Genomic DNA, 13,548 nt, shown 5'->3' on the forward strand with positions numbered 1-13,548 from the left:
TAGAGGAAGAAATGAGACAAAGAAATCTGACTTTTACCAGAGCTGACCAGAGGAAAGCACAAACACAGTCCCCCACTACTACAAATCATGCAGTCAAGTTTCCCACATTTGGGGAAATCACAGGGGTCAGCATACCCAGAATGCAATGAATGAACCTCACCCTGGGAGAACTATCTTAATGACCATGGAATCTCCTATGCAAGATAAGTATGATTTGGGATAGGGCTGGAGAGGGCCGCTGCTCAGGCACATCTCTGTCAAGTAAAGGAGATTCAACTGAGGCAGCACAAGGGAACTCTCATCTGGGGACAACAACTGCAGGGAGAACACATATTTTCAGATGAACATGGGAGGGCAGAAGGCTGCCTAATACTGAAGCACCCCCAAACAACAAACCAAATGCAACAACTAGTGCAAGCATTCCTGGGGGAAGGCCTGCAGCATATTGATTTGCATATGGTAATGCCATCCAAGTAGTGGGTCAAAGTTGGCTTTAACCCTCGTCTGCATATGAAAAGAGAAAAGGGGCGTGCAGGGCATGGCGGCCTTTTGCGGCACTTGGATGACCACTAGTTCGCATTAAACACCTCCACCCTCCTTCGGTGTGGGTCTCATGTTGGCTATGCCCCAGCCCCTGAAGCATTCAAGTTGATTTCTTGCAGCAGCTGGGCACTGTAACAGCTCCAGAGCTGCTCTGTAAGGCAAGAAAAAGGGTGTGGGCCCTGCAGCACTACCTGTAGTTTGCATTGTGCATTGGAAGGCACAAAGTAAGCAGACGGGAGAAGTCAGGATAGTGCGCAAGGGCATAGAAGGGAGCGGCTCAAGAAAAGAGAAGTGGAAACAGACAGCAAACTAGGCTGGAGAGCTCTTCTGTCTATATTTTGCAAACCTGCTCTTGTCCTCTCCAGCTGCTCCATGTAGATTTGACGTCTGGAAAGGTGCATAACCCACTGACAAGCAGGCACACTCCTGCATGAGTTTTCTCTCTCACTAGCTGGATGATACACAATCATTTGCATGTGCTTCACCTCTAACACACCACCCACCCAACCACCCAGTCACCAGAGCCACCCACAAACCAACTGGCTCCGTGATTTAATTTGCACAGTGTAGTCATCCAGGCAGCATGTCCTTCTCAATGGAAGGATCTCTGGTTCCATGGAATCTTCCACATTGGAATGCTGCGGAACAAAAAGGATTTAAATATTCAGCTTGCTAGCATTCAATGTACCTGCGACTTGGCTCTAGCACATGGGTCTTCATCCTGTGGCCCTCCAGCTGCTGTGAAACTACACATCCCAGCATGCCCTGCCACAGTTTTGCTATTAAGGTATGCTAAAACTGAGGCAGGGCATGCTGGGATGTGTAGTTCCACAGCAGCTGGAGGGTCGCAGGTTGAAGACCCATGTTCTAGCATGCCTGTTCTATGATGTATGTTCCGTGATTTCACAATCAGCTTGGAATGGGGTATCTAGCAGGCATTTGCTGACAGCCACTTGAGGGAGACACACATCAGGAGATGCAGCATATCGGAGGTCTTCGATGCCTTTCCAGCAAATGCACACCACCTGCTGCTGGTCTGGACACAAAACAATGCCCACAATCGAAGTCCCAAAATGCCCAACTACAGGATTCATGTAAGTAGTGAATTTAGGAATGAATTTAGAAGTAGGAAATTCAGTTAGTTCACAAGTACATTCAAATTCAGATCTAAAGTCTAGGTAGGCCTCACGTCCTGGCAGCCCCCAGCATTTAAAAATGCATTGATTAGAGGTAGAGAATAAAATGTAGATAAGAAGTAGACACAAAATAAGACTCCACAGAGCAGTTATCAGGTGTCTTTATCAATTGTTGCATTTAAAAAATCAAGCAATTAGGGAACACAATGTTGCAACAATGTAACCCTATTTGCAAAATAGTACTAAATAAGTTTGTCGGTGTAAGACATTTGCAAAGGCGCATCCAAAACACGCTGGAAAATGCAACTGAATCTGTTTTTGGAGGCTAGAATAGGAAATGTGCATCGGTCCTACAAGTACTGAAAGCTCTTCTCCCATCTCCCTTTTCTGAAAAGCCATTTAATATATGGTTCCCAGATAGGGGACATATCAGATATTGCCTTTCAAAAGCAGCAAATATCATACCACTTCTATTGCCATCAAAGATAAACATTGATTGTTTTCAGATATTGGATTGAAAAAGCAGTCTTTATTGACATAAAGAAGCAAAAAAACATACATAAACATTACACACATAAGTACCGTGTTGCAGCACAGCCAAAACACAATACAAATGCTGTCGGTATAGTACAGTTCAAGAACTACAGTACAGGCCAGCCTACACTATAAATCATGAACTGCACTATACATTTAAACAATACAATAATACAACAGTTAATAAGGCTATGGGTGTGGAGTGTAAGAGGGTGAGGGAATCACAAGCCCGAAGCTTTATTGAAAGACAGACACATATAAAGGGAGGATTAATAAATACAAAGACTTTACTATAGAATGTAGTCCAATCCGGTCTTTCAACTCTTCCACAACTGAAAAACGGATAGTGTTCCCAAGCCTTCCATCCTGGAATATCTTCAATCTCTCGCCAATGAAGAAAACAATCCCTCCAGCAGACTCTTCAACCACGATACAAGATCACAGCCAAAAGGGCGAGAAGCAACTACACTTGCGTTTAACCAAAATGGCTAAAACTTAGTGAAGGAAAGTGAGTGCACCAAAACATAAGCTGACACAATCATGGAGAATGCGCCAGCATATATGCTCTTCTATCTATATTTTGCAAACCTGCTCTTGTCCCCTCCAGCTGCTCCATGTAGATTTGACGCCTGGCAAGGTGCATAACCCACTGACAAGCAGGCACACTCCTGCATGAGTTTTCACTCTCACTAGCTGGATGATACACATTCATTTGCATGTGCTCCACCTCCGACACACCGCCCACCCAACCACCCAGTCACCAGAGCCACCCACAAGCCAACTGGCTCCGTGATTTAATTTGCACAGTGCAGTCATCCAGGCAGCATGTCCTTCTCAATGGAATAATCTCTGGTTCCATGGAATCTTCCGCATTGGAATGCTGCGGAACAAAAATGATTTAAACATTCAGCTTGCTAGCATTCAATGTACCTGCGGCTTGGCTCTAGCACATGGGTCTTCATCCTGTGGCCCTCCAGCTGCTGTGAAGCTACACATCCCAGCATGCCCTGCCGCAGTTTTGCTATTAAGGTATGCTAAAACTGAGGCTGGGCATGCTGGGATATGTAGTTCCACAGCAGCTGGAGGGTCGCAGGTTGAAGACCCATATTCTAGCATGCCTGTTCTATGATGCATGTTCCGTGATGTCACAATCAGCTTGGAATGGGGTGTCTAGCATGCATTTGCTGACAGCCACTTGAGGGAGACACACATCAGGAGATGCAGCATATCGGAGGTCTTCGATGCCTTTCCAGCAAATGCACACCACCAGCTGCTGGTCTGGACACAAAACAATGCCCACAATTGAAGGCTCAAAATGCCCAACTACAGGATTAATGTAAGTAGTGAATTTAGGAATGAATTTAGAAGTAGGAAATTAAGTTAGTTCACAAGTACATTCAAATTCAGATCTAAAGTCTAGGTAGGCCTCACGTCCTGGCAGCCCCCAGCATTTAAAAATGCCTTGATTAGAGGTAGGGAATAAAATGTAGATAAGAAGTAGACACAAAATAAGACTCCACAGAGCAATTATCAGGTGTCTTTATCAATTGTTGCATTTAAAAAATCAAGCAATTAGGGAACACAATGTTGCGACAATGTAACCCTATTTGCAAAATAGTACTAAATGAGTTTGTCGATGTAAGACATTTGCAAAGGCGCAAACAAAACACGCTGGAAAATGCAACTGAATCTGTTTTTGGAGGTTAGAATAGATGCAGGATCAAGTAGCTCAATGGGTAGGGTATTTAGAATTCAACAGGTTATAGGTTTGAATCCTGGGTATGATAGTTTGAGGTGTTATTTAATAAAGTATGTTTATACAGGTTGAGTATCCCATATCCAAATATTCCGAAATACGGAATATTCCGAAATACGGACTTTTTTGAGTGAGAGTGAGATAGTGAAACCTTTGTTTTTTGATGGCTCAATATACACAAACTTTGTTTAATACACAAAGTTATTAATAATATTGTATTAAATGACCTTCAGGCTGTGTATATAAGGTGTATATGAAACATAAATGAATTGTGTGAATGTAGACACACTTTGTTTAATGCACAAAGTTATAAAAAATATTGGCTAAAATTACCTTCATGCTGTGTGTATGAGGTGTATATGTAACATAAATGCATTCTGTGCTTAGATTTAGGTCCCATCACCATGATATCTCATTATGGTATGCAATTATTCCAAAATACGGAAAAATCCCATATCCAAAATACCTCTGGTCCCAAGCATTTTGGATAAGGGATACTCAACCTGTATATTAGTCACACATGGCTTACTTGTACAAATGGCATGTCACCAGTTAGTGCTGACTGCTGATATGCCATTTGCACAAACACGCCATGTGTGACTGTATATGCATTTAAGGAGGGCACCCCGGCAATACCACAAACCATTGAGTGTCAAGTATACTAGATATATCTTCATATCTCATGTGCTTTCTCTGAGACCAATCTTGTTATGCCCCTTCCCCACAAGGCATGCGCCTTTTGTCCATATTGCACAAATGGGGTGGGTGGGGGCATATAATTCTCTGTCACAGGGCACCAAAAAGTCTAGTTATGGCTCTGGTATGCATTATGTAATCTGGCAGACCATATCTCCAACACTGGCTGGTTGGAATAGAAATCCGGTTATCTATGTGAGCAAATGACCATCAACGATTTACTCTCAAACACTAGAAAATGGACAAAAATGGTCCCCTAAACAAATTGGTTAAATTTTGGGTTTAACCAATTTGTGTAATGACCATTTTTGACCACTTTTCTAGTGTTTGGGAGCAAATGGTTAATTGAGATTTGCTCCTATACATTACCAGATTTTCATTCCATCCATCCAGACTGGATAGATAGCCTGACAGATAATTGTGTAGTGTACGCCCAGGATAACTGTCAGTTGTGCTTTCTTTTATGACGGCACATAAATGGGTGGGCAGATCCAGAGCAAGCACTGCCCACTCATGCATAGTTGTCAACTGATGTGAAGTTCCAGGGGGCAATCTCAGTTATAAAGAAAAGTATCTGGAAATTGTCCCTAGTTTAAAAAATAAAAAAAAATTGATCAACTCCATTTATTTAGTATGATATCCCAGGTGATAGGATGCCGGCAGTCAGAACAACATACTTTATTAAATAACACATCTCAAACTACCATACCCAGGATTCAAACCTATAACCTGTTGAATTCTAATTAAACACCCTACCAATTGAACTATTTGATCCTGCATAAAAATTGTGAACATTATATGAAGCTATTGGTACTTTGAAAAAAAAAAGTATCAGCATTACAACGCAGCAGATCCATGCAGTTTGCAGCCACACACTACATGTATCTGCTCAGCCACAATGCTGACTATTTCTTCACAAAGTACAAGGTGAGCTCCAAACAGAATTCTCTAGCTTAGAATTATGCCAAACCTAGAAGTCGGGCCCCCCACCCTGGGATCCCCCAGAGGGTGGCCTGCACCGTCATGCGGCAGGCTTGTCCGTTTTGGAAGCAGGCTGATGGGCAGCCCAGGCTTGCTTCAGTCTGGGCTTGGCAGGTCTGGAAGCATGAGCTTGCTTTGGGTATGCCTGACCTTGGGTACGCTTTACCTTGAGGATGAAAGGGCCAAGGGAAAGTACTTTTAGCCTTCTGCGTGGTAGGAGTCATACTAGGTAGGCAAGCTGTTTTAGCAGTAGCCAGATCAGCTACAATCTTATTGAGGTCTTCTCCAAAGAGAGTGTCTCCCTTGAAAGGAAGCACCTCCAGGGTTTTCTTGGAATCCATATCCACCGACCAGGATCTCAACCAGCTGTATAAAGTATTACCTTGGAACTGGCTCTCCACTCCCCATTATCTGGTTATCATGGCTTCCTCCGCCAGTGTCCAGACTCGCTTGCTGAAGCTCGGCCACTTCTTCCTAGCAGCAGGCTCCTGGATCACTGGGCAGCAGAGGTGCTTTCGAGCCGGAAGGGGGTGGAGCAATCAGGCAGGCAGTTGCAGTGCTGCCCAGCTATCTGTGGTGTGAGAAGAAGCAGGGGCACCCCACCGCTGGCAGTGCTGCAGCTAGCGGTGGTGGCAGCGGCGAGGCTGCTGGGCTGGGTCTTGAAAAAGGTGGAAAGAAGGGTGTTACGGCATGGAATGTACAAACTGCGAGACCCTGCTGGTAGCGCCTTTGTCTATTTAGTAGGAAGGGCACGTAACAGCCGGAGGGCAATGGAGGAAGCCCCTTTAGGGCTGGAGCCCGGCGGCAACTGACTCCGTTGTCTCTGGCAGTTCCGCCCCTGGACTAGAGGAATGGTCAAGAACATGGCAACATTTAATGCCAAAAAATGCAAAATCATACACGTCTCAAAAATACAAAGGCTAACTATAATATTAAGGGCATTATAATGGCAAGAGGAAAGCTATCTAAGTATTACTATTTCAGGTGAGCAATGTAACAAAGCAATAGGAAAGGCAAGTCAGATGCTTGTTTGCATAGGTTAAAGAACCAGTAGCAGAAAAAAGTAATACAGGTTGAGTATCCCATATCCAAATATTCCGAAATACGGAATATTCCGAAATACGGACTTTTTTGAGTGAGACTGAGATAGTGAAACCTTATTGTATTAAATAAACTTCAGACTGTGTGTATAAGGTGTATATGACACATAAATGAATTCTGTGAATGTACACACACTTTGTTTAATGCACAAAGTTATAAAAAATATTGGCTAAAATGACCTTCAGGCTGTGTGTATATGGTATATATGAAACATAAATGCATTCTGTGCTTAGATTTAGGTCCCATCACCATAATATCTCGTTATGGTATGCAATTATTTCAAAATACAGAAAAATCCGATATCCAAAATTCCTCTGGTCCCAAGCATTTTGGATAAGGGATACTCAACCTGTAATGCCACTGTATAGGTCCTTGGTACAGCCACATTTAGAATCCTGTGTTCAGTTCCAGAAGCCATATCTCAAGCGCCTTGAGTCCTGTTGGAGAAAGAGCACTATATAAATAAATAGTATCAAAATTTGTTTCACGGCACCCCTAGGCCAAAGTTTTTTTTATTGAGAAATTCAGAAAAAAATATAAAATTAAGTAAATTGTGTTTATAGCATGTCATCCTCAGGTTCAGTTATGTTGTGAGGGAATGGTTTTGCCAATTTAATAAAGTATAAATAATTTTAATTGGTCCTGGACCACCAAACTATGCTACCAGTGCAAGAACCCCAGTTTGGAAACTACTGCCATAAAATAAACCTTTTTTGTTTTTTTTTTAAACTACATGTAATACACCTTAGATCTCAGTTCCTAAAAGGTTTTAAACCCTTGCATACAGTAAACTACACATATTTAAAAATCCTACACCGGGCACAAGTGCTCACGGGCCAATTTCATGGCAGTCTCGGATAGGAGGGCATTGTGGATTCACCAAGGGAATGCTGATGCTGACTCCAAGAAGAAAGGGAGTCTCTTCCCTATGAAGGTAAAGCCTTGTTTGGCGACGGCCTAGTTAATTTGATCTCGGCAGCTCCCGCAGGTAAGTCAGCCTTCTTGCCCTATGTTCCCTCTCAACGGATGAAGACGCATCATTATCTGACGCAGTCATTTCGGCCCAATAGATATACAAGAAGTTAAGATTCCCCTTTCTTTGCAGGTAGAGGAAGGAAAAGAGGGAAGAGGTCTGTAGCCTCTTCAAGATCGCAGGAGCAGAGATCGTCCTCTGCTTCTGCCAAATCCACTGCATGACGCTGGGGCTCTCTTGCAGGAGCCCACACCAGTGGGGGGCACCAGGGGCTGAACTACTGGCAGGGCAGGCAGTGCATTGCACTGGGGCCCCGCCGCACTCAAGGGCCCACAGCCGCCGGCATTACAATGAGTCACAATGACTCATTGTATCATGCCGCAGCCGCACACCAGCGCTCCCGTCGGGTCTGCGTCATGCGACTCCCGCCGCCCGCCCGTCGTAACGAACAGATCAGGCCAGGGCACTACGGGCAGCAGCCGCAGCACCAGACACGCTGCCGCCTCTGTAACACACGAAGAGGGAGGAGGGTCGCTTGGAGATGAGAGGAGCAGCGGCACGGGGGGGAGTAGGAGGAGGAGGGAGGTGAAGGAAGGAGCCGCAGCAGCGCTTTGTTACTGGTGGAGGTGCTGCTGTTGCTGCCCCTCTGCTTCACTATAGGCTGTCTTCCGAGAACAGCCTATAGTGAAGCAGAGGGGCAGCAGCAGCAGCGCCTCCACCAATAACACAGCGCTGCTGCTGCTCCCTCCTCCACCTCCCTCCTCCTCCTTCTCTACTGCCCGGGAATCGTCAAGCTGCACGAGGAGCCTGAGCCAGCGGAGAGGGTAAGTATAATTCTTCTTTCTTTCTTTCTTTCTTTCTTTCTTTCTTTCTTTCTTTCTTTCTTTCTTTCTTTCTTTCTTTCTTTCTTTCTTTCATCTCTTTCTTTCTTTGTTGGGACTGCCTGCCGCTATGTGTAAAAAGGGGGAATCTGCCTGCCGCTATGTGTAAAAAGGGGGAATCTGCCTGCCGCTATGTGTAAAAAGGGGGAATCTGCCTGCCGCTATGTGTAAAAAGGGGGAATCTGCCTGCAGCTATGTGTAAAAGGGGGGAATCTGCCTGCAGCTATGTGTTAAAAGGGGGACTGCCTGCCGCAATGTGTAAAAAGGGGGAATCTGCCTGCCGCTATGTGTAAAAAGGGGGAATCTGCCTGCAGCTATGTGTAAAAAGGGGGACTGCCTGCCGCAATGTGTAAAAAGGGGGAATCTGCCTGCCGCAATGTGTAAAAAGGGGGAAGCTGCTTGCCGCAATGTGTAAAAAGGGGGAATCTGCTTGCCGCAATGTGTAACAAGGGGGAATCTGCCTGCCGTAATGTGTAACAAGGGGGATGCTGTCTGCCGTAATGTGTAACAAGGGCACGCTGTCTGCCATAATGTGTAACAAGGGCAAGCTGTCTGCTGTAATGTGTAACAAGGGCAAGCTGTCTGCTGTAATGTGTAAAAAGTGTACGATGTCTGCCATTATGTGTAACAAGGGCAGGCTGACTGCTGTTATGTGAAAAAAGTGTACGCTGTCTGCCGCTATGTTTAACAAGGCAGGCTGTCTGCCGTTATGTGTAAAAAGTGTACGCTGTCTGCCGCTATGTTTAACAAGGGCAGGCTGTCTGCCGTTATGTGAAAAAAATGTACGCTGTCTGCCGCTATGTGTGACAAGGGCACGCTGTCTGCCGTTGTGTAAAAAAGGGGGATGCTGTCTGCCGTAATGTGTAAAAAGGGGACGTTGTCTGCTGTAATGTGTAAAAAGAGGACGCTGTCTGCTGTAATGTGTAAAAAGAGGAATCTGTCCGCCGTAAGGTGTAAAAGGGTCTCTACCTGGTGTAGTGGTGCTACTGTGCGGCGTAATTTGAATAATGGAGACTACTGTGCACCGTTTATGAATTGGTATTATTTTGTGGCCACACCCCTTAACCACGAAGCCACGCCACTATGTATTTTTGCGCGCGCCTACGGCGCGCACTGCCCCTGTTTTGCATGCAGGGGTGGAGCTCCAATGCCGTTTCTTGCACACACTGCTAAAATGTCTAGTTACGGCACTGTTGCTAGGTATCCACTTCCCTGAGCAGGCGCCCCTCATTAGATCCTCTCCAGGGGTGAGGGGGTGGACTTGGATGGGATGGGATGGGGGGGGGCCCAAGCCATTTTGTCGCACATGGGCCCACTGCTCGCTAGTTCCGCCACTGGGGGGCACGTCTAAAACTCTTCAGTCAGTTCTGGATTCATTCGGACCTGGACTCGTGGGTTTTACAAATAGTGTCCCAAGGGTACAAACTGGGGTTTCAAGAAGTTCCCCCTCACCGATTGTTCAAATCCGCCTTAGTCAGCAGGGAGAAGGTTTTTATTCAAGCCTCTTCGTGGTCCCGAAGCCGGACGGCTCAGTCAGACCAATCTGAAATCTGAAATCCCTTAATTTCTACCTAAAGAAATTCAATTTCAAGATGGAATCTCTCAGGGTAGTGATCTCCAGTCCTGGGGATAAAGGAGATTTCATGGTTTTGGTAGACATAAAGGATGCCTACTTACATGGTCCCATTTAGCCACTGCATCAAGCTACCTGAGGTTTGCAATTCAGGATTGTCATTACCAATTTCAGACGTTGCCGTTTGGTCTGTCCACGGCTCCGAGGATTTTCACCAGGGTGATGGCGGAAATGATGGTTCTCCTTCGCAAGCAAGGAGTCACAATTATCCCGTACTTCGATGATCTCCTGATAAAGGCGAGATCCAGGTACCAGTTGGTGCAAAACATCTACTCTCCCTGACAGTTCTTTAACAACATGGTTGGCTCCTAAACTTGCCAAAATCGCAGTTGGTCCTAATGACGCGGTTGTTGTTTTTGGGAGTGATACTGGACACAGAAGTGGTTTTCTTCTAGTCGAATGGCTCTGGAGATCCAGAGTCTGGTCAAACAAATTCTGAAACCAGCAAGAGTGTTAATCCATCAATGCATTCGGTTGCTGGGGAAGATGGTTGCGGCCTACGAGGCCATTCAGTTTGGCAGGCTCCATGCCAGAGTGTTCCAGTGGGACCTGTTGGACAAGTGGTCCGGATCCCACCTACACATGCACCGGAGGATAATCCTGTCTTCCAAGACCAGAATCTCACTCCATTAGTGGCTGCACAGTTCTCACCACCTAGAGGGGCGATGGTTTGGGATCCAGGACGGGATCCTAGGGACCACGGATGCAACCCTCCGAGGCTGGGGAGCAGTCACACAGGGGGAAAACATCCAAGGAAGATGGTCAAGTCAGGAAAGTTGTCTCCACATAAATGTTCTGGAGTTAAGGGCCATTTAATAACTGCAGACACAGTACGCACTGGGACGGGTGCCCAGCATCCTCTACGGACTAAGAGAAAAGGATTTACCAGTAGGTATTAAAATCCTATTTTCTCTAACGTCCTAGAGGATGCTGGGGACTCCGTAAGGACCATGGGGATAGACGGGCTCCGCAGGAGACATGGGCACTTTAAGAAAGACTTTAGTTCTGGGTGTGCACTGGCTCCTCCCTCTATGCCCCTCCTACAGACCTCAGTTTGATACTGTGCCCAGTGGAGACTGGGTGCTTTTCAGGAGCTCTCCTGAGCTATCTGACAGAAAGTATTTTGTTAGGTTTTTAATTTTCAGGGAGCACTGCTGGCAACAGACTCCCTCATCGAGGGACTGAGGGGAGAGAAGCAGCCCTACTCTCTGAGTTGCAAGGTCCTGCTTCTTAGGCTACTGGACACCATTAGCTCCAGAGGGATTGGTACGCAGGATCTCACCCTCGCCGTCCGTCCCAGAGCCGCGCCGCCGTCCCCCTCGCAGAGCCGGAAGATAGAAGCCGGGTGAGTATGAGAAGAAAAGAAGACTTCAGAGGCGGCAGAAGACTTCATGATCTTCACTGAGGTAACGCACAGCACTGCAGCTGTGCGCCTTTGCTCCCATACACCTCACATACTCCGGTCACTGTAAGGGTGCAGGGCGCAGGGGGGGCGCCCTGGGCAGCAATATAAACCTCTTTCGCAAAAATATAACATATATACAGCTGGGCACTGTATATATGTATGAGCCCCCACCAATTTTACAGTTTAAGCGGGACAGAAGCCCGCCTCCGAGGGGGCGGGGCTTCTCCCTCAGCACTCACCAGCGCCATTTTTTCTCCACAGCACCGCTGAGAGGAAGCTCCCCGGACTCTACCCTGCTTATACCACGTCAGACAAGAGGGTTGAAAAGAGGGGTTCACATAATTCGCAAATTACATACAGCAGCACTACTGGGCAAACATTAAGTTACTGTTTTATTCCTGGGTTATATAGCGCTGGGGTGTGTGCTGGCATACTCTCTCTCTCTGTCTCTTCAAAGGGCCTTGTGGGGAAACTGTCTTCAGAAAAAGCATTCCCTGTGTGTGTGTTGTGTCGGTACACGTGTGTCGACATGTCTGAGGAAGAAGGCTATATTAGAGAGGAGCGGGAGCAAATGAATGTGGTGTCTCCACCGACAGCTGATTGGATGGATATGTGGAATGTTTTAAATGCTAGTGTAAACTCATTGCACAAAAGATAAGACAAGGCAGAAGCTTTGGGACGGTCAGGGTCTCAACCCATGCCTGATCGTATGTTGCAGGAACTGTCAGGGTCAAATAAGCGCCCACTATCCCAGTTTGTTGACACAGATACCGACACGGATTCTGACTCCAGTGTCGATTACGATGATGCAAAGTTACAGCCAAAATTGGCAAAATCCATTAGATTTATGATTATGGCAATAAAAGATGTTTTGCACATCACAGAGTAACCCCCTGTCGCTGACAAGAGGGTACATATGTACAAGGGAAAGAAGCCTGAGGTAACCTTTCCCCCCTCACACGAGCTGAACGAGTTATGTGAAAAAGCTTGGAAATCTCCAGATAAAAGACTGCAGATTTCCAAAAGGATTCTTATGGCGTATCCTTTCCCATCAATGGATAGGTTACGATGGGAATCCTCCCCTAGGGTGGACAAAGCATTAACACGCTTATCCAAGAAGGTAGCCCTCCCGTCCCAGGATACGGCTACCCTCAAAGAGTGTGCTGACCGCAAACAGGAGATTACCCTGAAGTCCATTTATACACATTCAGGTACCTTACTCAGACCGGCAATTGCGTCGGCCTGGGTGTGTAGTGCTGTAGCGGCATGGATAAATGCCTTATTTGAGGGGATGGATAGCCTAGACAAGGATACTATTTTATTGACCCTGGGGCATATAAGAGATGCTGTCCTATATATGTGTGTATGCAAACTACCGGTGGTGCTGCAGGGCCCACACCCTTTTACTTGTCTTGTAGAGCAGCTCTGAAGCTGTCACAGTGCCCAGCTGCTGCAAGAAATCAGCTTGAATGCTTCAGGGGCTTGGGCATGGCCAACATGAGCCCCACACCGAAGGAGGGTGGGGGTGTTTAATGCAAACTTGGGGTTATCCAAGCGCCGCAAAAGACCGCCATGCCCCGCATGCCCCTTTTCTCTTTTCATATACAGATGAGGGTTCCAGCCAACTTTGGCCCACTGCTTGGATGACATCACCGTATGCAAATCCGTCTGCTGCAGACCTTCCCCCAGGAATGCTTGCAATAGTTGTTGCATATGGTTTAATGTCTGAGGGTGCTTCAGTATTAGGCAGCCTTCCGCCCTCCCATGTTCATCTGAAAAGATGTGGTCTCCCTGCAGTTGTTGTCCCCAGACGAGAGTTCCCTTGTGCTTCCTCAGTTAAATCTCCTTAACTTGACGAGGGTGTGCCCGAGCAGCCGCCCTCCCCAGCCCTTTCCCAACACATACTTAT

General features: G+C 46.4%; 1 non-coding gene across 1 annotated transcript; it reads right to left on the reverse strand.

The window, feature by feature from the left end:
- Window positions 1-47: 47 nt before the first annotated feature.
- On the reverse strand, window positions 48-211 carry LOC135026295 (U1 spliceosomal RNA). Its single transcript, XR_010222933.1, has one exon. It is a non-coding gene; the product is annotated as a U1 spliceosomal RNA (small nuclear RNA).
- Between the last annotated feature and the right edge of the window lie 13,337 nt (window positions 212-13,548).

Source organism: Pseudophryne corroboree, unplaced genomic scaffold (genome assembly GCF_028390025.1).
Source record: "Pseudophryne corroboree isolate aPseCor3 unplaced genomic scaffold, aPseCor3.hap2 scaffold_436, whole genome shotgun sequence".
NCBI lineage: Eukaryota > Metazoa > Chordata > Amphibia > Anura > Myobatrachidae > Pseudophryne > Pseudophryne corroboree.